The 24,064-nt window shown below is 44.1% G+C and overlaps 1 long non-coding RNA gene across 1 annotated transcript in view; it reads left to right on the top strand.

Annotated features, from left to right (window-relative positions):
* The window catches only part of LOC138356171 (uncharacterized), a 73,605-nt gene extending 50,424 nt beyond the window's left edge, over positions 1-23,181 (top strand). Inside the window, exon 3 of the long non-coding RNA XR_011224236.1 lies at positions 22,604-23,181. This is a non-coding gene — a long non-coding RNA (uncharacterized lncRNA). The remainder of the gene's footprint in view (positions 1-22,603) is intronic.
* The last annotated feature ends 883 nt before the right edge of the window (positions 23,182-24,064 follow it).

The following is a 24,064-nucleotide window of genomic DNA, read 5'->3' as shown; positions in this document are numbered from 1 at the left end:
CTGGGAGATAATAAACAGGGAACTTACAAACGTTCCATGGGGAACTGTTCTAAGTAATACAAGTCCTACAGAAGGAATAGAAAAACTGACTTCAGAAGCGTATCAAGTCTGTCTGAAACATGTTCCTTTGAGGAAAGCCAGAAAGAGATCTAACGTAGAAAGAGAACGCAGACGACACTATAAACGCAGGAAAAAAATAACGGAACTGCTTATGCAGACACGAATTTCCCGTCAAAGAAGGAATAATTTAAATAGGGAGATTGAAGAAATCGAGCGGAAATTGAAACACTCATATGAAATTGAAGAAAGGCAGTTAGAACAGAAAGCAATTCAGGAAATAAAGAAAAATCCAAAATATTTCTTCTCATATGCGAAATCAAAAGCAAAAACCACTGCCAGTATTGGACCTATTCGTACAAGTGAAGGTTCATACACGGAGGATGACAAAGAAATTAGTGAAATCCTAAAAAAGCAGTATGAGGATATGTTTAGCACCTCAATAAACAACATGAAGGTGGAAGATCCAAACAATTTCTTTATGCGGGATAGTCAAACCCCTGTAAATATAACTGATATAAACACGAGCGCACTAAATTTTGAAAGAGAAATTGAAAACATGCCCATGCACTCGGCCCCAGGTCCAGACTCATGGAATTCAATATTTATAAAGAAATGCAAAGTGCCGGTAGCACAGGCACTCGGTATAGTGTGGAGGAAGAGCTTGGACACGGGGGAGATACCAGATGCACTTAAAGTAGCAGACATAGCCCCTCTACACAAGGGAGGGAGCAAAGTATTAGCAAAGAATTATAGACCAGTTGCACTAACATCGCACATCATAAAAGTATTTGAGAGAGTGATTAGGAGTCAGGTCACCAATTTCATGGAGACCAATGACCTTCACAATCCAGGCCAACATGGATTTCGAGCGGGAAGATCGTGCCTCTCACAGCTACTTGAGCACTACGACAAAGTCACTGAGGCATTAGAAGAAAAACAGAATGCTGATGTGATATACACGGACTTCGCAAAGGCTTTCGATAAATGTGACCATGGCGTGATAGCACACAAAATGAAGTCAATGGGAATAACCGGTAAAGTAGGACGCTGGATACTCGGTTTTCTGTCAAACAGGACTCAGCGAGTAACGGTCAACCATATAAAATCTAGTCCAAGTGCAGTTACAAGCTCTGTACCTCAGGGTACACTCCTTGCACCGCTGCTTTTCCTTATTCTCATATCAGATATAGACAAAAATACAAGTCACAGCTTCGTATCATCCTTTGCAGATGACACAAAAATCAGTATGAAAATTACCTCGGCTGAAGACATTGAAAAACTTCAAGCTGATATTAATAAAGTTTTCGACTGGGCACCAGAAAATAACATGATGTTTAACAGTGATAAATTCCATGTACTCAGGTACGGTAAAAATGAGGACCTTAAACATAATACAGAGTACAAAACACAATCAAATGTACCCATAATAGGAAAACAGCATGTAAAGGATTTGGGAATAATAATGTCTGACGACCTAACGTTTAAGGAGCATAACCAAGCAAATATTGCGACAGCCAGAAAAATGATAGGATGGATTACGAGAACTTTCAAATCCAGGGATCCCATCACAATGATTGTACTCTTCAAGGCACTTGTGTTGTCCCGTCTAGAGTACTGCTCAGTACTCACTTCCCCCTTCAGAGCAGGAGAGATTGCTGAAATAGAGGGAATACAGAGAACATATACGGATATACGAACATATACGAACATATACACGCATAGACGCAATAAAGCACCTAAATTATTGGGATCGTCTCAAAGCCCTCCAAATGTACTCACTAGAAAGAAGACGAGAGAGATATCAAATAATATACACCTGGAAGATACTGGAGGGCCAAGTACCAAATCTACACAGAAAAATAACAACGTACTGGAGTGAACGATATGGAAGAAAATGTAGAATAGAACCAGTGAAGAGCAGAGGTGCCATAGGCACAATCAGAGAACACTGTATAAACATCAGAGGTCCGCGGTTGTTCAACGTCCTCCCAGCAAGCATAAGAAATATTGCCGGAACAACCGTGGACATCTTCAAGAGGAAACTAGATTTATTCCTCCAAGGAGTGCCGGACCAACCGGGCTCTGGTGGGTATGTGGGCCTGCGGGCTGCTCCAAGCAACAGCCTAGTGGACCAAACTCTCACAAGTCAAGCCTGGCCTCGGGCCGGGCTTGGGGAGTAGAAGAACTCCCAGAACCCCATCAACCAGGTATCAACCAGGACCAGGTGCAGCCGGGACCACAGGCGCCACCGGCTCTGAACCTGACACTTGTGGCTGACACCGAAGAATGGAACCGCGAGCCCTGGTACGACCCCTCCGGGAAGGAACCCCTACCCCCGGGAACCCTTGGAGAACCCATAATTCAGACACAGGGCGGCAAGTGGAGGAAGCCGCCTGAATATAACGCTCAACCGCAGACCCCGCAAAAAGCAAAGGACAAACGGGGAAGACAAAAAAGAACCAGGGGCCCAAGCAGATTCCAAGGAGGAAGCGAGAACTGCCTGTCGACACGCGAAATGCGCAGTGAAAAAACGCAGCAGTGCCTCCCGTAGGATTGGCGCAAACAGTTTTAACAGTGCAGACAACGTGCAAACGGCCGAGACCAAGGCGCTAGACCTGGAAACGGACCCAAGCGCCTCTACATCCTCTGCAAGCCAATCTGAAGACAGCTCCCAGAGGGAAAAGTAACGTAGGACCGCAGCCAAGAAGCCACGAGTGCGATAGTCCTCAGCCACAAGAGCAGCAGACAGGGAAGGAACCTGCACATGAAGCTGTACCATGCCAATATCCCGCAAAAGGTCAGGGGCAAAAAGGCACTCATTAAGATGCTCAAAGTTGCCCCCAAGGTTAACCTGGACCACCATCAATGCCTCACGCCACTCAAACGTGTGGGTCCGACAGAAGGAGTCCCAAGCACCCAAAGAGAATAGGGGGCAGTCTGCAAGCTAGGACGACCCCGGAACCTCATAACGCACCCAGTAAGGATAAGAAGATCCAAACCTGAACGAAGCAGGATCCATTATGGAGGCATATTCCGGGTCACACAGGAGGTAAGCCGCAATGGCCGACCGCACCTCAGGAGGCGAGATGCGGGAAGCCGAAAATCTCTGGAAAGACAGAAATGAAGGGGTCCACAAGGACACGAAACCAAACCCGGGAAGGAGCCAAACCCAAGTCCAAATTGTACGCAGAGGGGGGAAAAGAAAACCCCACTCCTTGCCCCGCTCAGAAAGCCTGAAAATCCAGGCGGGGTCCAACTGAGCCTAAAGCCCCCAAGTCAGCTCCTCCCCCAACCCCGGGAACCCCCACATCAGTCCCCAGGGCCGAGTCGTCCTCCACAGCTCCGGAAGAGAAGGGGCCCCACTGGCCAGACCCCGGAGCAAGGGCAGGAGGAACCGACTCAAATGCCCCCGTAGCCACCTTGGATGGGGCAATCCCCAAAATAGCCCGAGTTTCAGAAACCTCTAAACCCCAAAACCTTCAGATGCTTTGGGGTCAGAAGCAGGGGGTGGGGGGGAACAAATGAAACCATTGAGGGAGAAGAACGAGAGGGCGCAGACGAAACCAAGGCCAAAGCGACCAACACCCCCAAATCCGAGTCCTTAAAACCAAAGCGGAGCAGCCTCGGTGCGTCTGGGGAAGCGACAATCCGAGCGCGTTGCAACAACCTAAATCAATCCTGTAATGTGCATGCTGCCTGCATCCGAAGAAAAACATCCTCAGTCTGGGTGAATTGAGTCACAAGCAACAAAGCTCGCAGGACTCAGGGTCGAATGTGTCACCGACCAAACAGGCAGCATTACGAAGGCCAAAAAAATGAGTGCTGCCCTGAGACAAGGGGACAGAGCAACCCTCAAACTCGCACAGCGCGAGAGAGGACGCAGGGGTCTCCTCCATTGAACCCGAGTGCCCCTGCGGAGTTTCCCAGGGCCCTTAGACTGGGTCTGCTAAGGGTTATCCCAGGCTGGGCACTGCTAACCGGCGCCACAAACTACCAAGCAAACTGCTAAAAACTTAACTCACAAGACGTGTCTACTTACAAGGGCGAAGCAGGGGGTGCCACCACAAAATGACCCTAATATAAGGGGGAGGGAATACAAGGCAGACCCTCCACACCAGGCAAAAACAAATAGAAAAACAAATAGAAAAAGAAAAACCACGCAAGAAGACGCACCTGAAAAGAACAGAGCCGGCCACTGTTAAAGGTGAAAACTAGCTACGCAGTACCCCGCGCCTGACCAGTGCAATAACTACCCCTTACCCCAAGGTAAACAAAGGCGGAAAAACCGTCATTGTGCAAAACAAAAGTAAAAATAATAATCCATAAATAACATATGCTTCCATAATAGGATGATAGTACCTAATAACCACATTAACAGAGCACAGAGCAGTCTTACCCTTGCAGCATTCATTTGATATTGTGTGAGAGCCCACAAGATGTATGACGAGTATGGAATGTGACCTTGAGGAAGAGTTGCTTTCCGTTTGAGCAACCGCTCTCTTGTTCCGATTGAACAAGTCGGAGGAGTTGGTTTTTGTCGGTTTCTTTCACAACCTGATAAGTATTGACAAAAGTATATAAAAAAGAGATCCCCATAAACAGTGATACTGTAATAGAAAGTTAATTACAATGTAACAAGGAAAAGAAATAGTAATCACACACAGAGCAAATAAGTTAAATTACAGGAATGGAGCTGAATTGTGGAACAGGTCTGGGTTTGCTATGCCAGACTTCACAAGTCTAGTGACATGGATCAAATGTCTGTAAATCAGTACACTAATGCAAATACAATATTGAGAGTTGGGAAGTGGGTTGAACAAACATCTCAGTATTGTGTTCAAATGGTGCTAAAATGCTTCGTCCCTACTCCAACTAAACATTATGTGGACGCTAAAACATATCAACCGATTGCTATCCATAAATATTTGTATATCCATTGTTGTCACAAATAATTTATTGTAAATACACTTATTTGTGCTTCTGTTCTCTTAGACAATTCCTTTGTAAACATTTTGATACCAAATTTATAGTTACATATAATGAAACAAATTGTAAACATTTTTTGCATGGCTCACACGCTCAGGAACATGCACAGGGGCCTCACTGTGAAGTCTTAACACATCATGGGGGGGGGGGGGCATGCCTTTTATTTTTTATAAATAGCTTTACAAAAGACATGATGTATCTGCTCATCACACTATGACTTTATAAAATAATGGTAGCAGGGTATGTTATGTATTCTGGTATTTTAAATGTATCTGGAGATACTGTTTATGGTTTGTGTATGGTACTGTGAGAAAAATAAATAATATAATGAACTGAAATCCATAAGCATGTGTGGTGGAGCTTGTTTACCCGTGATGGTATATAATGTAAATGGAACTAATGTGAAGTGCTATTTTTCTTCAAAATAAAAAACCTTATACAGGTATTACTAATTGTTTCTATGGGCTGATTCCTTGAACTCCATGAAATAGAAAAAATGGGGTAATGATGATGAATAAATGAATGACCAAAAACTTGAAAGAATGCCAATTGAGGATACAGTACTTAGCAATTTACTTACTTTTAAGTTGTTAATAGAAACCTCACTTAGTTCTTCACTTTTAGTTCTTTCATTCAGCAGGTCTAACTCTTTCGTTGTGGATTTCAAAGAAGCTGGTTTCTATTGAACAAATCCAGCCCTATGTAGAGAAAAAGAATATTAAGCATTATAAAACATGGCATAGTTGAAGGTACTAAATGGTGGTTTGATCACATGGCAGTGATCAAGAAACTACTCCTGTCTTCCTTGCTAGTCAATTTGGCAACAAGAACATTATGAAGTATTTATAAAGTGACAAATTATAATAATAAGTCTATACAAATGTAAAACTACCACAAGTAACTGAAAAAGGATGAACAATTTAAGTGCTACTCAACGCTCCCATGGTCCAATGTGGCAATATACGGCATAAGAAAACCACAAAAGCTACAGTCCATCTAGGGCCTATATCACTTTTAAACTTTTACCCTCCCCCCACTCCCACCCCATCATAATATGGATCTTTCAAAGTGGTAGACCTGTTCACATATCTAGAGAAGTGAGACAGTAGCAAGTGAAAGTGAACCCACCATCAATAGCACAAGCTTCTTGTAACACAGTACAGAGTATAGCATTAAAAGATTTTGGGTCATTGAGAGAGAAACAAACCAGAGAAGTCCAAAGCCAGATATCTGTCCCTAAAGGTCTAATTTGATTTCCCAAAACCATGGGCTAAGAGGTCCGACCAGGACTATGCTTTTCAAGCAGAAGGAAGTGATGTTTCATCAGATCATGCATATATACATGTGGGTATGCTCAAACTTAACCAAGCTTTACTCCCACCATATAAGCTGAGGTGGGTAGGCTTTGAATACAGTCAATAAGTGAGGAACAGAGTAAGAGAGTGGGAGATAAATATCCTAGACAAAAACATAACTATGCAATAAAATTGTAAATGCAGTGGAACGTCGGGATTCAAACGTCCCTCTTTTGTAATTTTTTAAATTACGAGCTCAATTTCTCGACTTCAAAAGTTACGAGCTCCAATTTATATTATTTCTTATGAGTAAATCCATTTCAGTTTATGAATTTTCGGTTTACAAACAGTTTCTGAGAACGGATTAAATTCGAAAACCTAGGTATCACTAACATGAAATAGCAGGTTTATTTACATTAGAATAAATACAGAAAATCTTGAAAGTTACATGTTTACAAATGTTGGTGTAAAAGGGATGCCTGAAAGCCCTTCACTGCCAGCCCTAACTCACTCTTTAATTACCCATATTTCCAGTATACCATAATACTTGCTGACAAGACAAAACTAGAAAAATCGGTGTTGCACTAAATAAACACAGTATTTAATGCACACAGCTAAATTCTTAAGGAGGCGTAGTTCTGATAGTAAATGCTACGAACATCCTGAAGCTGAAAATTGTTTAACATTCTATAACTATGAAATTTTATACACTAGACAAATGAAGGTAGGTTGGGCTGGGAGCTATGGTGCAGATGGAAAAGAATTTTATGAAGTGTGTACACACACACACAGTTTTCTTTTGCAAAAGACCAGCGTTGAATGTAATAAAATGCCATTTTCTGGGCGAGTCCCGGAGGCTCCCCGAAGCTATTCAGGTTGAATGGGATATGCACAACTTTCTGGCATCAATGTGCTTGGAGTTCTTGCCTACTGGGGACCACGAGCAAGAACCTCGCCCGCTCAGAGAAGCACGAGGAGCAATGGCCTATAGAACCCCCCCCCCCCCCTATGGTTGGGAGCATTCTAGGTACAGTGCTGAAACAACCACCGGAGCCAGAGCACGCAACCTCAGCCTCTAGCATCAGCCTTAGAACTGACGAGTGGATAGCCGGCGTGAGGGGTCTGGGGCTCCCCCTTCCCCCTCCTGGGAAGGGGGGAGCTGCGCAGACAGCGACGTGGCAACGTGTGACATCCTGATCGTTTGCGCGTTTTAGAGGAGTTCTATCCACTTGTTCAGCTTTTAGTAGGAATAATTTCACCAGAATAGGGGGTTCATTTTGGGATGCTTACCTTTCCGGGAACCTGACCCGGTCGATAGCAGACATAGAATGCTTCCAACCGCACGGGGGTTTCTATAGGCCATTGCTACCCCATGCCTCTCTGAGGGGGCCCAGGTACTGGCTCGTTGTCCCCGGTAGGCTCACAGAATTCCATACACATGACTGATATCTGACATTAAGTCCAAAGTCTAACATTAGCATATCACCCTAGTAAGCTCCTGGGAGCCGAAAGGGCTCTCCCCAGAAAACAGACAAAACATTCATAAGGTGCATGTCATACATAGGACACCATAGTACCCAAACGGAGAACAAGACTTCACGTAACCCAGGAGGACTGTAGATAATCAAGCAACTTCCTAACAAAAGCCCAAGGCGGTGACTTAGTTACAAGAGGCAATACTCGGCATGCATGTTCCAGTAGGAAGTCATTTTACAACTTCAAGCATTTTATCACTCCTAGTATTCCCCCCTTTTCCAAACAATACAGAATATTTCCTGGTAATAAGGACATGTACATAAAGATATTAACAATTACAATTGATTTTTATTTGTACATAATATACTATATTAAGGTGAAATGCATTAAAATAAATTTATCAATACTGTAGATGCTTGAATTACTTGAAATGCCCAAAATTTACTTAAAATCCATCATGTAAATATTCATATTGCAACAAGCATTAACCAACTAAATGTGTGGGGGACCCTAATAGGAACATTTTAGACTAGGGAAAGGATAGGTCCATTAAAATCTGAGACAGGTCAAATAACGGATAATGACAAGGAGATGAGTAGTATTTTTAACAAATATTTTATATCTGTATTTACTAAAGAAGCACTTGACAATATGCCTTCAGCCGAACAAGTCTATGTGGGTGGGGATGAGGACAGGTTGACTAGTTTAGCAGTCACCAGGGAGGATGTAATTAAACAATTAGAAAAACTAAAACCAAACAAATCCCCAGGGCCGGATGAAGTGTTTGCCAGGGTGCTTAAAGAATGCAAAGAGGAGCTTTCCGAGCCACTGTCTACCATATTTAATAAATCATTAGAGTCAGGCAGAGTGCCAGAGTCATGGAAGGTAGCTAATGTGGTACCAATTTTTAAGAAAGGAGATAGATCACTTGCATCAAACTATCGGCCAATTAGCCTAACGTCTATTGTGGGAAAGTTACTTGAATCAATAATTGCAAATACAATTCGTCTCCATCTTGAAAAACATAAATTAATAAATGAGTCGCAACATGGTTTTACAAATCGCCGTTCATATTTAACAAATTTGCTAACTTTTTATTCCAGCATAGTTGAGGCAGTTGATAGTGGTAAGGATTGCGATGTTGTGTACCTTGACTTTAGCAACGCTTTTGATACAGTACCACATGAATTATTAAATTAATAATTAATTAACTAATTAAAAAAAATAGAAGCTCATGGTATTGGGGGTGCTATATTAACTTGGATTAGGGCATGGCTATTCCAAAGGAAACAGAGTTAGTATAAATGGGGTTAAGTCAGAGTGGGATAATGTTAGTGGAGTACCGTACCTCAGGGCTCTGTCCTGGGACCTCTGTTGTTTATAATATATATAAATGATTTAGATTCAGGTTTGAGTAGCAACATTTGCAAATTTGCCGACGATACGAAAATCGGAAGGGAAATTAATTCGGAGGAGGACTCGCTATCACTTCAAGTTGATCTAGATAGGGTTTTGAAATGATCAAAGGATTGGCAAATGCAGTTTAATGCTGTAATTGTAAAGTTCCGAGGCTAGGTAATGATGATAGTTACAAGATACGAGCTAGATGGTGTTGAGATTGCGAAGTCGGATTGCGAAAGGGATCTGGGAGTTATGATTAGTAAGAATTTCAAACAAAAGGATCAATGCATGAATGTTCGTAATAAGGCGAATAGGACACTGGGATTTATTAATCGAAGCGTAAGTAACAAGACACCTGGTGTGGTTCTTAAGCTATATCTTGCTCTGGTTAGGCCCCATTTAGATTATGCAGTTCAGTTTTGGTCGCCGTATTATAGAATGGATATAAATTCCCTTGAACGTGTCCAACGTAGGATGACTAAGTTAATTCCCCAAATTAGAATTCTTTCATATGAAGAAAGATTAACAAAGCTTAAGTTGCATTCACTGGAAAGGCGAAGAGTTCTTATGTTCTTATAAGAACATAAGAACAAAGGTAACTGCAGAAGGCCTATTGGCCCATACGAGGCAGCTCCTATCTATAACCCCCCAACCCGACTCATATACTTGTCCAACCCACGCTTGAAACAATCGAGGGACCCCACCTCCACCACGTTACGCGGCAATTGGTTCCACAAACCAACATCCCTGTTACTGAACCAGTATTTACCCAAGTCTTTCCTAAATCTAAACTTATCCAATTTATACCCATTGTTTCGTGTTCTGTCTTGTGTTGATATTTTTAATACTCTATTAATATCTCCCCCTGTTATGTCCATTCATCCACTTGTAAACCTCTATCATGTCACCCCTAACTCTTCGCCTTTCCAGTGAATGCAACTTAAGCTTTGTTAATCTTTCTTCATATGAAAGATTTTTAATTAGGGGAATTAACTTAGTCATCCTACGTTGGACACGTTCAAGGGAATTTATATCCATTCTATAATACGGCGACCAAAACTGAACTGCATAATCTAAATGGGGCCTAACCAGAGCAAGATATAGCTTAAGAACCACACCAGGTGTCTTGTTACTTACGCTTCGATTAATAAATCCCAGTGTCCTATTCGCCTTATTACGAACATTCATGCATTGATCCTTTTGTTTTAAATTCTTACTAATCATAACTCCCAGATCCCTTTCGCAATCCGACTTCGCAATCTCAACACCATCTAGCTCGTATCTTGTAACTCTATCATCATTTCCTAGCCTCAGAACTTTACATTTATCAGCATTAAACTGCATCTGCCAATCCTTTGACCATTTCAAAACCCTATTTGGATCACCTTGAAGTGATAGCGAGTCGTCTTCGTATTAATTTATTAATAATCGCCGTATTAATAACCGGCGATTATGTAGTATTATTTATTTAAAAATATAATGCCTTTCACATAAATTATATATATTACTTGAAATGTAGCTACAGTAATGTCTACATCTCTGCCTTTCTTCCGACATATAAATCTTGAAGGTTAATTAGCATATATATGCATGTTAATTAGACAATTGATTTGCTAGTGTGTAGCTCTCCACACACCCAGAGCGGGTCCATGTATTTTCCCAAAGCTATATCCATAGTTACCTAGTGCTACTCCGGCCTTCTAGCATTACACAAGTAATGAAGATATATGACATTTACCCCCTATAATGATGTTATTGAATGTATTATTAATATGAATGCATGTTAATTACACAATTGATTGGCTAATGTGTACGGTTCTACACACACCCAGAGCGAGTCCATGTATTTACCCAAAAGCCACCTTTAGCTACCTAATCATACCCCAAAATTTCCTTGCATTATATAAGTAATGAAGAAATACGTCATATTTATCTATTATAATGATGGTATGTAATGTAGAATTTGGAAAAACATGGTTTTACTCTGAACTAATCTCTGGATACGTAAGTGCATAGTAGTTCAAGTAGCGAATGCATACCAGCGAATAATCATCAGCATCTATATAACAAAACTATTGTCCCATGGAGTTAATTTCACTTCCAGATACCTATTTTTCAATACAATTTTAATATTTTCTGGCTATTTATGCTAAATATTATTGTAACTATGCATTATTGTAGTTTATACCATCATTTCAATTTGTGACAATTTGAGCAGAGAAGTGCGACGAGTGTACAAGAGGCTGATATGCCAGCAAACTCTCCAGGCAACAATCTGTCTTGGATAAGTTGCTCCACAACATTGACGCTTGGATCGTCGACTTGATTTGGCGTCACCAGCTCTTTATTTTCGTCTAATTTCTTTATAAAAAGATACTTTTTCAGATTAAAATTATGTTTTTTCGTGGAGTACGTTCAGCACCAACATTATAATGAGTAAATATATCATATTTATTCATTACTAACGTATTGCCAGGAAGCTTTGTGAAGCTTGTGTTAGCGTGTGGAAATTAGACGGACCCAAATTTAAATAATAATGAAATTTATTAAATTTTGTCGTTGAATCAAATTGAGTAGGGAAAACTCTAGAGACCACTACAGGTAAACCAAAGCTCCCAGCAATATCTTCCAGTGCCAAAGAACTTGACACTGTAAAAGATGCCTCGAATGTGTGTGTGCCTCGAGGTCACACATTTGGGGTGTAGAATGTTATGACCCCGAGGTAAACAATGTCATGACCAGGCCACCTGTGTGGGGCCTCCCACCTGTACACGCCCTCGGCACCACCCCGGGCAGTCCACACCGTGGGGGCCTGACCTACCTCCTCATTCTGGCCGTTTTCGGCCATTATGGAGCGGAGAGTAAGGTAACAGCGTCTGTCCCGTGTCACTCTGGCCTGACAACTGCCGTCACCAGCGCTGGTGTCCATGATGATACCTTGGAATGACTATCACGTCACGATGACGTCACATACGGTTAGAATAATAAAACCAAATTTATATTTTAATTTCTTTGGGTTACGATACGAAAGGTTAGCTTTGGTTAGTTTAGTCAGTTAGGATATTGAAATTGAAATTGAAATAAGTTTATTGAGGTAAAATACAAATAAGGGATGAGGAAGCTCAAGAAATTCTCACCCCGTTCAGTACAACGTGTTAGTACATACATAGACACACATCACAAACAATAAACATGTTACCAAACATTCTGAGAGATAAACATATACATTTCCTCCTTCACAAGTAGTATGGTATCAGACGTACACACAAATACTTTTATGACCTAGTTATACTGTATAGACAATTTGCAAGAGACATGCAGATAATTCAACAAAATATTAGTCTTGGTGCAAAATTCTTATATCTCTCAAGAATATCATCAACCTTTCCTTTGTGACACATCCAGGCTATTTGTTCAGGAACAGTCCTTATCTCAGTGTTTCTATATACATTAATCAACGGACAATCAAGAACATAATGGGCACGGGTGTGAGACCTTAACATACCACATAGTTTACACTTCGTGTCATTATCATGAACACCTATCCCATATGCCCAGTAATATTTGTACCCAAGCCTGAGCTGCATATACACAGAGTCACTCCAAGCATTTCTCCTTTTACGATAAGTGAAAAGAACACTGTTTTTCCCAAAAACGGTGGGTTTTCTGAGTGGAAGAGAAAACGTATGTCTGGAAGCTGACTTTAACCGCCCCAAGCTGCGCGCGCAACGAGCCGAGGTTATATAAACCTGGACGGAGACTGCGTGGCCCCTCTTCCCAAGCCAGTAGCTGCTCTTACTAACGGCTCATTGCTGCTCAGCGAGTCGTAAACACAGAAGTTTAGCCCGCTCAACTGTTCCCCCAGCATGGACCCTACACCAGTTCCTATGGACAACGACTCGGAGCGACCCGTCAGGGGCGTCCTGCCCTTCTCAACATTTTAGGTAGTGTTTGTGTTGTCGGCGCGCCGGACCGTGTTTGTGTTGTTGGCGCGCCGGACCAGTGTTTGTGTTGTTGGCGCGCCGGACCGGTGTTTGTCTCTGTGTTGGCGCGCGCACCCTGAAGCACGCCTGTTGGTTCAGCCTTGGTGACCAAATGCAGGTGCAGTGGTCCTAGAGAGGGAGGTGACCCTCGGTGTTATGGGGCACTGGATTTTCTCCAGTAGGTGGCTGTTATTTGAAGCACAATCGGGAGGAGGCCTGTCCACCACCCCACCTCCCCCAACTGCTCAGCCCTGTACCTTAAGCTCCCTCACCCAGTCGACGTGAGGTATGCTGCTTGGGCGACTTCTGTTGTGTCGTTATTTATTATTTACGTTCTTTATATAAATCCTTCTTTACAGTCTGACTGTTAGTCATGGCGTGTTTCCTCACGCTACAATATTTACTGTAATTTTACCTTTGCTTTCGCCCCTAGCTTTAATTTTTCATGGACTTGTATTTTCCATAAGTTTCCTTAATTTATTAATGAATTTAATGGTGTCAAGCTGCATGTTTTCTTTTGCAGATTTTACATTTAGGTTTGTTTTAACTTTTGCTTATTGCCTATAAGTTTGTAGCGAGTAGATTATCCCAATAATATACTCGCTCCAAATGCATTGTTAATATTCCTGTCAACCTTTGGAGATGAATGAGGTGAGGCGTTGCCCGGGCAACACGGTGAGGTGTTGCCCGAGCATATAAGCAGTAGAATAGCAAACATTAACTAGTCTACTTTCAAGTGTGGTCTAGAGCAGACACTTGCGAGATACTGTACCGACGCTCAGTGCGCTCAACTCACACCAAAGTATCACCTGTGTACTTCTGTATATTCGACCAAATATATATATAGTATCTTAGTGTCTGTGTTTGTCACCATACTTTACGTAACAATAGAACCGTTACATTGGTGACCCAGTGAGTGAAAAAGAACACCTAGTCACAAACTAGATCTTCGTCATGGATTTATCTACCAGGTTTCCAGGATACAACGCAGATGAGCCAGAATTTTGGTTCATGCAGATGGAGGCTATTTTCGACCTTCACGAAATTTCGACTGAGAAAGCCCGATATGCCTGTACCCTGCCAACACTTCCATCGGAGGTGATGCACACTACCTCCGCTGTCATCACCGGACACCAGGACGTACACTGCATTGAAGGCCGCTCTTCTACAGGCAGCAATGAAACGCCGCATTCAACAAAGGGACCAACTCCTCACTGACAAAAGATTAGCAGACAAAACACCAGCTCAGCTTCTGCGGCATATTCAGTATGTGATGCATACTGCAACTGGCCCAGCCCCCAGCGAGATTGTGAGATCACTGTGGATACAACTCTGTCCAAAACACATTCAACCGGCCCTATTCAGTATCGCTGACGACACCCCATTAGCCCAGCTGGCTACACTGGCAGACCGGCTTCATGCGACGTCTGATAACGCTACGCTGTCCCATCCCAGTGTAACACAGCAGACTACAGACACCCAACAACTCGACGTCCTCCAGAACACGGCGTTTCTTCCACCCAGGGAGGACGTACCATGCGAATCCAGTATCAGTCTCTAGGCGACAGCGAGAACATCGGGGAGAGCTTTGTTCTTACCACCAGAAGTTCGGACACCAAGCCCGCAACTGTAGGGCTCCTTGTTCCTGGTCGGGAAACTACTTCGGCGGGGACTGTTAACGGCCAGTGACCCCGCCATTTCAAACACTACACTGCTCTACATATCTGACATCATAACCAAACGCCGTTTCCTCGTTGACACAGGTGCAGCAGCTAGTGTGTTGCCTCCCCCACTGGTCAAACTAACCCGTACTCCTGGTTTGGACTTAAGAGCCGCCAATGGTACGTCCATCTGTACATATGGGACACGCGCCCTGGTTCTCGAGTTCGCCTCTCTGGGTCGCTTTACGTGGACTTTCCTCATAGCGGATGTGGAACAACCCATTCTTGGATGGGATTTCCTGCAACACCATCGACTTGTTGTGGATCCCGCAGGTGCAGTACTTCCAGCCTCTCCTAGTACCTCTACACAAGTTAACATCGTCACCCCAGTCGCATCTACGGAACTTCAAGCACTCCTGGATGAATTCAAAGATGTGACCCAACCCGCCAGCCCTCGACCAGAGGTGCAACATACGATTACGCATCACATTACTACAACGGGAGCACCTACCTTCGCCAGACCACGCCGCCTGGCACCGGAACGACTGGCGGTAGCACGTGCTGAATTCAATAAGCTACAGGAGGTGGGAATAATCCGGCCTTCGAACAGTCCATGGGCTTCACCTCTCCATATGGTCCCGAAAACAGCCCCAGGGGAATGGCGCCCTTGCGGAGACTACAGGGCTCTCAACGTTCGTACTCTGCCGGATCGCTACCCAATACCACACATCCAGGATTTCTCACAGGGATTGAGCAACGCAACCGTTTTTTCGAAAATTGACCTTGTGCGGGCATTTCACCAGATCCCTGTGGAACCGGCAGACATTCCGAAAACAGCAACAGCAATCACAACACCTTTTGGACTGTTTGAATTCGTCCGGATGCCTTTTGGTCTACGGAATGCAGCCCAGACATTCCAACGCTTCATCGACCAAGTAGTTAAGGACCTTCCTTTTTGCTACGCCTACATTGACGATCTGCTGGTGGCCAGTACATCACCAACAGAACATCTGCTACACCTCTGACTCCTTCTCACCCGTCTGCACAACTTCGGCTTGCAGGTCAACTCCGAAAAGTGTATTTTCCATGTTCCAGAGCTGGATTTCTTGGACACCGTGTGTCAGCAGCAGGGGTCCAACCACTAGAGAAGAAAATCGAGGCAATCAAGGAATTCCCGCGCCCATCTACTCCAAAGAAGTTGCAAGAATTTCTTGGTGTAGTGAATTTTTATCATCGATTCATTCCACATTGTTCAGACATCTTGCGACACTTATACGACCTCTTACGTGGTCGGAAACTCACGTCCCGTCTTCCGTTGGAGTGGACTCCCCAGGCAGAGACAGCATTCACCGACATAAAACACAAGCTGGCGGAATTCACCTTGCACACCCAGTGTCTGACGCTCCCACCAATCTATCTACCGACGCTTCAAACACAGCAATTGGTGCTGTACTACAACAGCTCGTTGAAGGAGAATGGCGCCCAATTGCATTCTTTTCAGCGCGCCTGTCACCCACTGAAGAGAAGTACAGCACTTTTGATAGGGAACTGCTCGCCATCTACTCAGCCATGCAACATTTCCGGCACTTTCTCGAGGGGCGGAGCTTCCACATCCTCACAGACCACAAACCTCTCGCTTATGCGCTGGCGGCCAAGGGTGATGCTCACTCTCCTCGAGTAGCCAACCACCTGGGATTTATTTCCCAATTTACCTCGGATATCCGTCATGTCAAAGGAACTAATAATGTCATAGCCGATGCACTGTCTCGACCCACCATAAACCACGTCGTGACAAACCCAGCTCAGGTGGACTATTGTGTAATCAGTAAGGGCCAACGGGAAGACCCTGATCTGCAGCGATTACGAACATCTGACACAGCTCTCCGGTTCATCGAGATTCCCATGGAAGGTGGCGAAAGTATAATCTGTGACACCTCACGGACGGGAGCACTTAGGCCCTACATTCCTGCCCAGTTTCGCTGGAAAACGTTCTCAGTATTTCACTCCCTAGCACACCCAGGAGTACGTGCGTCCCAGAAACTACTAACGGAGCGTGTTGTATGGCCAGGAATCAATGCCGATGTTCGACGATGGACTCGCTCATGTCTCCAGTGCCAGCGAGCGAAAACACATCGTCACACAAAGAGCCCTCTTCAACAGTTTCCGTTACCTTCTGACCGTTTCGAGGTGGTGCATGTAGACATTGTTGGACCATTAGCGTCGGCAAGAGGATATTCTTATCTACTCACCTGCATCGATCGATTCTCCAGATGGCCGGAAGCAATCCCATTAATCAACATCTCAGCTGAGTCAGTGGTCCAGGCTTTCCTCTCTGGATAGGTCGCCCGTTTTGGCAGCCCCTCTGTCATCATCACTGACCAAGGACGACAGTTCGAATCATATCTATGGAAGGAACTTATGGAATTCCTCGGCACCACACATAACCGAACCACAGCATACCACCCTGAGTCGAACGGAATGGTAGAACGCTTTCATAGACAACTAAAAGCTGCCCTAAGAGCTCAAGCACGTCCTGATGATTGGATCGACAACCTTCCATTAGTCTTGCTTGGCATCCGTTCGGCCACGAAGGAGGGCAGTGGATTCTCGGCAGCAGACTTAGTATACGGATCTAGCCTGCGGCTTCCGGGCGAATTCTTAACCCCAACACCACTTATCACACCCCCAGACCCCACTTTTGTCCAGAAATTACGGGCGGCCATGACAAACATTCGGCCTACACCACCACGCCAACCGACAACTCTTACTACATATGTGCCTCATGAGCTCCACACAACTGAACACGTGTTTGTAAGAGTCGACGCTGTTCGACGCCCTCTACAGTCACCTTACGAAGGACCATTTAAAGTGGTTTCTCGAACACCGAAGTTCTTCACCATTGAACGCCGAGGACAGCGGGTAAACATCTCCATCGATCGCCTTAAACCAGCACACTGTGACGCTGCCCCAGACATCCCTCCAGAGACACATCCGCCGACTACGCAGTTCACTTTTCGACCACAGTTACCAGCAGCACCGCCACCTACGACAACGGACGATCCTGTACGACCTCCCACCCTACAACCCCAGTTACCAGCCGCACCACAACCTGATCCTACGACGACGGACAATCCTGTGCGACCTCCCACCCTACGACCCCAGTTAGATGACATCAGCGAAGAGGAGGAAGTTAACTTTGATGGTTATGTAACGCGAGCAGGGCGTACAATTCACTGACCAGCTAAGTTCCTTGATCAATTATTTTTCCTTTCATCCCCTGGGAGGGGGAGTTCTGTAGCGAGTAGATTATCCCAATAATATACTCGCTCCAAATGCATTGCTAATATTCCTGTCAACCTTTGGAGATGAATGAGGTGAGGCATTGCCCGGGCAACACGGTGAGGTGTTGCCCGAGCATATAAGCAGCAGAATAGCAAACATTAACTAGTCTACTTTCAAGTGTGGTCTAGAGCAGACACTTGCGAGATACTGTACCGACGCTCAGTGCGCTCAACTCACACCAAAGTATCACCTGTGTACTTCTGTATATTCGACCAAATATATATATATATATAGTATTTTAGTGTCTGTGTTTATTTGTCACCATACTTTACGTAACAATAGAACCGTTACAAGTTATTAGGTAAAGTCAGCTAGGTTAGGCTAGCTGCTGTGCCACAGGCCTCCGGCCTCTAGCTTTGTTTTCATGGACTTGTTTTTCCATAAGTTTCCTTAATTTATTAATGAATTTTATGCAGTGTCAAGCTGCGTGTTTCTTTGCTGGTTTTACATTTATGTTTGTTTAACTTTTGCTATTGCCTTTAAGTTATTAGGTAAAGTCAGCTAGGTTATGCTAGCTGCTATGTCACAGGCCTCCGGCCTGTAGCTTTAAGTTTTATGGACTTGTATTTTCCATAAGTTTCCTTAATTTATTAATGAATTTTATGCAGTGTCAAGCTGCGTGTTTCTTTGCTGGTTTTACATTTATGTTTGTTTAACCTCTGCTTTGCCTTTAAGTTATTATGTAAAGTCAGCTAGGATGTGATAGTTGTAGGGATCGGGCCCTTGCCTCTTGCTTTAATTTTATTCTGGCCCTGCATTTACGTTTAGTTTCCTCAGCAAATTTCCCGCATTTTACATCGCTCTTGCAGCATGTTTTTACTTTACTGGTTTACAATTGTTTGTTTAACTTATGCTTCACCTTTAAGTTAAGTAAAGTCATCTAGGATGTCCTAGACGCTGTCTTCGGGCCTCATGCCTCTCCCTTTAAGTTTATCTTGGACTCGTATTATGATTAGTTCCATCAGCAATTTATTGCTAATTATGCATTGCCTAAGTGCATGTCATTTTACTTACTGTTTTATCTTTATACTTGTTTTCTTGACTTTGTCCTAAAGTTATTAAGTACTGACAGCTAGACAGTACCAGTTTCGTTTACCAGTACCAGTAAACGTTTTCCAGTCGTTTTGTCTGCCCGGTGTAGCCCGGAAGAATCTGCAGCCTCCCGGCTGCTGGCTTATCCAGACATGTGTGGCTTCCCAGGCCGCTGGTTATCAGACGTATTGTCTGCTCGGTGTAGCCCGGAAGATACTGCTGCTTCCCAGGCCGCTGGTTTATTCAGACGTTTTGTCTGCCCAATGTAGCCAGGAAGGTTGACAGCCGCTGCCGTCTTAGCTGACTGCGTTCAGGGGCTGCTCTCCAGCCGACGTTCTTCCTGTGATGAGTTAAGCCGGCGATGTTATTCAGGTATTATATTTATATTGGTCATATAAATACACGGCCTTCCAGGCCGCTGGTTTATCCAGACGTGTTGTCTGCCGGTGTAGCCCGGAAGTCACAGTGGCCCCCCAGGCCGCTGGTTTATCCAGACGTGTTGTCTGCCCGGTGTAGCCCGGAATATACTGCGGCCTCCCAGGCCGCTGGTTTCTCCAGACGTTTTGTCTGCCCAATGTAGCCACGAAGGTTGTCATAGCCGCTGCCGTCTTCGCTGTCTGCGTTCGGGGGTTCATGTCCAGCCGACGTTCTTCCTGTGATGAGTTAAGCCGGCGATGTTATTCAGGTATCTTATTTATATTGGTCATATAAATATGCGGCCTTCCAGGCCGCTGGTTTATCCAGACGTGTTGTCTGCCCGGTGTAGCCCGGAAGTCACAGTGGCCCCCCAGGCCGCTGGTTTATCCAGACGTTTTGTCTGCCGGTGTAGCCCGGAAGGTTTTCACAGCCACCGACGTCTTTGCTGCCTTCGTTCAGGGGTTGTCCGGCCGACGTTCTTCCTGTAACGTGTCACTGTGTTCTAGCGGCCGATGCTCGGTTGGGTCTGTTGCATCTGGTCCAGCCATCTGCCCTAGTGTCCGAGCCGCCACTCTCTTACTACGTTGTTCCTCAATTTTGGTGTCCAGCTGCTGCAGCTGTTGGTGTTACGGTTGCTGACATTCCAGGCAGTCGGTGTTCTAGCTGCTGTGGGTACAGCTGTTGCTGTCCCAGCTTGCTGCTGTCCAGGTGGAACATGGTCCAGCTGCTGGCGTTCCAGCGGTTGTTGGACCAGCTTCCATGCTACGGCTGAAGTTGTTCCTGATGTTCCAGTTGAAGCGGTCCCAACTGATAATGCCCATCCTACTGCGTTCCAGCTCCCAAGGGTCCAGCTGCCGACGCGCCAGCCCCGAAGTTCCAGCAGAAGCGTTCCAGCCGACGTGGTGCCTATTAGCACTCCTCTCAGTTTATTGTATTTGATTGTAATTTATTTCAGTTTCATGCATTAATCCCGTTTTCTCTAAAGAGTTATATTCCAGCATTATTTGAGCATGATCTGTTTTGCAGTCGCACTTCCCTTACTGCTGCAGTTTCCCCCTTGGCCCGTTGCCGCTAATTTTGTATCTTCGGCAGCGGCCGAAGATACTCATCATTCCCTTGTTGGCTCCCAGTTTCTATATGGTCCCTAATTGTCTTGCAGTTGGATTTCTACTTATAACCGAAGTTTTCCCTGGTGGCCAGTTGCCACTATTTATTTATCTGTGGCAGATGTCGATGCACCAGTTGCCAATGTCCAGCTGCAGGTGTTCCAGCTGCTGATGTTCAGAGGCAGGATTTTACAGTTTACATTTGGCAACTGTTGTTTGTTAAGCCCTTATTTTGCCCTTGTTGACCACTAGTGTTCGTGTTGTGCATGCTACGTTATCGTTGGTTTGTTAAGGTTAGGGTTTCCCTGCTTACTTCCTCCTCCCCAGTGTGGGACATTTACTTATTTATCTATTTATACAGTTCCTACTGTATCATACTACTACTTATTTAAGTTCTTTATTATTAGGTCCGGGTTTTAGTCGCCTTACTTCTACCCTCCCTCTGCTTTACTTGTTATCGTTTTCTCTGGCATTTTTCGCCATGCCCTCCGTCGGCCCGTACTAAGCCCATTAGCTGGGTCAGCCGTTACGCCCTTAGCAGGGACCCCTGTGGAGCCCTTAGCTGGGCGGGCCCGCCCTGTTAGCCAGCTAATGGCCCTGCGACCTCGTACTTTGGAAGGAGTATTTTGTGCTTTTCCCTATCCTTCTAGTGCTTATGTCTCTCTTACCTTTTCTTAGTGAAAACTTCGTTATATTTGTAAGGTACTATTTATTTCTTGTGAATGTATGTGTGTGTGTGTGTGTGCATATGTATATGTATGGGTATATATGTATATGTATGTGTATATATGTATATATATGTATATATATATATATATATATATATATATATATATATATATATATATATATATATATATATATATGTATGTGTATGTATATATTCATTAGTTGCTATACTAATTTATAGTAGTCATTCAATTTTTATTTCCATCTTGTCCGTAGTAATTTATTATGAGTCTGGGAGTTGGTTTACTATTTTCGTCCTTATTTCTGTTATTTTACTATATTAATTACATTATTTATTTTACATTTACGGATCCCTAGCCTTCCTGGTGGCCATTTCTCTTTGCTTCAGATCCCCAGATCTTGAAGTTCTTGGGGACTGCTGCTCGCAGAATGCTCATCGACACTCAGACTAAACTCATTTACGCCTCATAAGGCAATTTCTTAGGCTAACTATTCAGCTCTTAACATGCTTTTCGGAGGCCAACTTACAATGGAGATCACTGTAACGGACTCGGTTACCATCCTTATAATTCATGTCACTCTGGACGCAAGCATGTTTCAGTTACGCCTTAAGACCTGTTTCTTATATTTGATTTATGGTTTTATTTATATATTGATTTGATATTATATACATAGTGGTCATATGAATATTGATTATGTTGGGCTGTTCTATTGTTTTATATTATTCTATTGGATTATTTTGAAATTAATTATTACTTGCTAGATCCCTCCCCCTGGATAAACTTCTGCCCTTGACCCAGATACGGTAACTGGTTTCCCCAACCTTTTTTACTTGTCTGGGTTTTTTCCCGCTAAAGTTCTGCTCGGTTTGATAGTTACCTCACTTCGCTACAGACTAGTTTCCTGGAAGATCTTTTTCTCTTCCTTTCCCCTCTAGTCACTCCTATTTCCTGTGCCAGTGTTCCTTTTCAGAATTTCTGCAGGGTATAACCCTGGCTTTATCCATTAATGACACTTGCCCAGTTCGCTTCCGGAAATGTCCCCCTCCTCTTAGAAACTAATTCCAGCAGTACCCTTAAGGGGTAGGTTCCTTGCCCGTCACGTTCATACTGCATGCCCGTTTCTGCCCACCCTTACTGCCTTAATACTTCCAGAACCGACTACGGAAGGCGCACAAGGTACACCATTGATGAACAAGGAAAAGGGATGGAGCCCGAGGGCAGACTACTGCACCCATGAGGTCAACACACATTCCTAGTTACAGCGGCCAGCCGCCGCGTTTGCCCATCGGGGTTGGGGGTTGAGCTAGGCTCGCCTCCAGCCGACCACGCCCTCTTACCTTTAGAAATGGTAGGGCCACTCAGCTCTCTTGACGGGCTCGCCAACGGAGATAATGGCGGGTCCAGCAACCAGCTGAAACCCCCAGCTGACTACGTCCGGGACGTTGTTGCTCCGCCACTCTGAGGCCTCCTTGCGGCCACCGGGCCTCGCCCTTCGGGGGGGGGGGGGGGGGGGGTCCGGCCAGCTGGCCTGCGGTAAGGGTGCAGCGCCGGTCCCCAAGTGTCCCGCTGTCCGCAGCTAATCCTTTGCCCAGTCTACGTGCTAGTAAGAGTAAGGAAACCCTTCTCCCGCTGGCCCTCGCGGGATTGGGGGTGCTCCACCGGAACCCCCAAAGTGATAAGCCTGCAGATAGCTAAGAAATATTCCCACGAATTGTAATTAGTGTAATTAAATTAATGCAACTTTCATTTACTACCTATGGATGTAGTTATTAATTGTAATTGATTTCTACTTTATCATTAAGGATTATTTATTATAATTATTCCTTAATACTTTATTGTTATGCACTAGTCAATAATTATTTATCATTCATCCTAATAGCTATTTGATTCATTAAAAATAATTGCTTATCATTATACTATTTGTTATTATTATTATTTATTATATAATAATAATTATTTTATTATTTATTAATTTATTATTATATATTAATTTATTATTTACCATTATAAAATAAACAAGTCCCCAATCTGAGCACGTTTTCTTCCAACCTCAGAAAATGGGTGTTTTGACTCACATACATGTAGTGTTGCATGGTTTGACTTCTCTCATACATTATCTCTCTCCTCTCCACTCCTGCCTGTGCCTGAATATTTCTGATTTTGCTTCTTATTTGTCTCATTGTGAATTCACATTCAATGTAAACTTGTGGTTATGATGTGGCACGTTTGGCCAAGTCATCCACCACATCGTTGAGCACTATCCCAACATGAGATGGAATCCACATGAATTTCACACTATGACCTTTCAGCTGTATCTCAGTTATTCTTCTCTTACAATCCTCAACTATAGACATGAAGACTGGGTTTCGACTGTTTAAGGACTCCAGTGCTCCTCGGCTATCAGTTAGGATAGGATAGGTTAGGAATTAAACAGCAGTGATGACATGCAACAACTACTTATGGGGCACTTTTTGAACTCTACTTCCTCCTGCGTCCGATTCCTCTCCCTGACTCACCCCACCTTCCTGACACCAATATTTACGTCTTATCGTGAGGCTCCCAGGCTTAAGCACCTCCAATCCTCTCATGTGCCACTCTCTTTACAAATCTAGC

The sequence above is a fragment of the Procambarus clarkii genome, chromosome 70 (assembly GCF_040958095.1).
Source record: "Procambarus clarkii isolate CNS0578487 chromosome 70, FALCON_Pclarkii_2.0, whole genome shotgun sequence".
NCBI lineage: Eukaryota > Metazoa > Arthropoda > Malacostraca > Decapoda > Cambaridae > Procambarus > Procambarus clarkii.
Note: the sequence above shows the minus strand (reverse complement) of the source record. Positions and strands in the feature narration are given on the sequence as shown.